The sequence below is a fragment of the Cibotium barometz genome, chromosome 54 (genome assembly GCF_041138505.1).
Source record: "Cibotium barometz isolate CiBa-2024 chromosome 54, ASM4113850v1, whole genome shotgun sequence".
NCBI classification, from domain to species: domain Eukaryota; kingdom Viridiplantae; phylum Streptophyta; class Polypodiopsida; order Cyatheales; family Cibotiaceae; genus Cibotium; species Cibotium barometz.
Genome location: NC_141099.1, coordinates 23,177,970 through 23,178,965, shown reverse-complemented (window position 1 = coordinate 23,178,965; position 996 = coordinate 23,177,970).

Below are 996 nucleotides of genomic sequence, written 5' to 3'. Positions count from 1 at the left end.
AGTTTACATAGTAAAACATAGTCGTAAAACGGGTGCGTGAAAGAGGGCCCGAACACCAAATTGACCCTTAATTTTCAGTAAGTATGACGGATTAGATAATTTTATTTGTTAGAGACATGAACTAAAGAAAGATAGATCATAATAAGAGGAACAAAGTTCGTGTTCAGACCATTTGGAGATTCCTCATAGTTTGGTCTGTATTCGCAAAATGAATCCAACACCACTTTCTAGTGTTTTTAAAAAAACATATCATTTCTATTTTGGTTAAAGAACATGTTTTTATAGAAAAGATTGTTATCTTTATATTTTTCATGCATGGTAATCTAACTAATTTTCATGGCCTTTTTCGGGCTATCTTTTTAGAGTCTTGATGTGATTCTGTGTAGGAAGAGAGAGAGAGAGAGAGAGAGATTTTGCTCAGAGACTTTCAAGATTCGGGCCCGACTGATATTGTTTACCCGCCGGACAACAAATGAGATTAAAGCCCTCTGGGAGCCTTGTGATAGAACCCATAGAGGACAAGATCTAGAAGGAGACATACCCAAGGTAGGTGCAATGTCCAGTGTGGAGGTTGGGGAGACAAGCATCGAAGAAAGCCCTAGATAGGATGGATTTTTAGTTGGTGAATATCTCTTTCAATTTGCGTAATTGTATTAGTGATTATTATTATTATAGTTACTGGATAAATCTCTTCTTTCTCATAAAGCATGATGTAATCTATTAGATCTGGTCAAGTGCTATGATTTTCAAATATTGTGAAATTATATGATTAATTAAATGAAACAGAATTAAGGGTACGTTACGCCAACCATGCCAGTGGCATAAGTGCAGAATCTATCACCTAGGCAGGTCATCAATGTCTGCATCACTAGTTGAGCTCGATATCTCAACACTAATATCCTTTTTTTGAGGAAGTTTTTGATCTTGAGCTTCCATGCTTGAAAATCATTCTTGTTAAGCTTCTCACTCACAATCTAGGATAGAATATCATACATT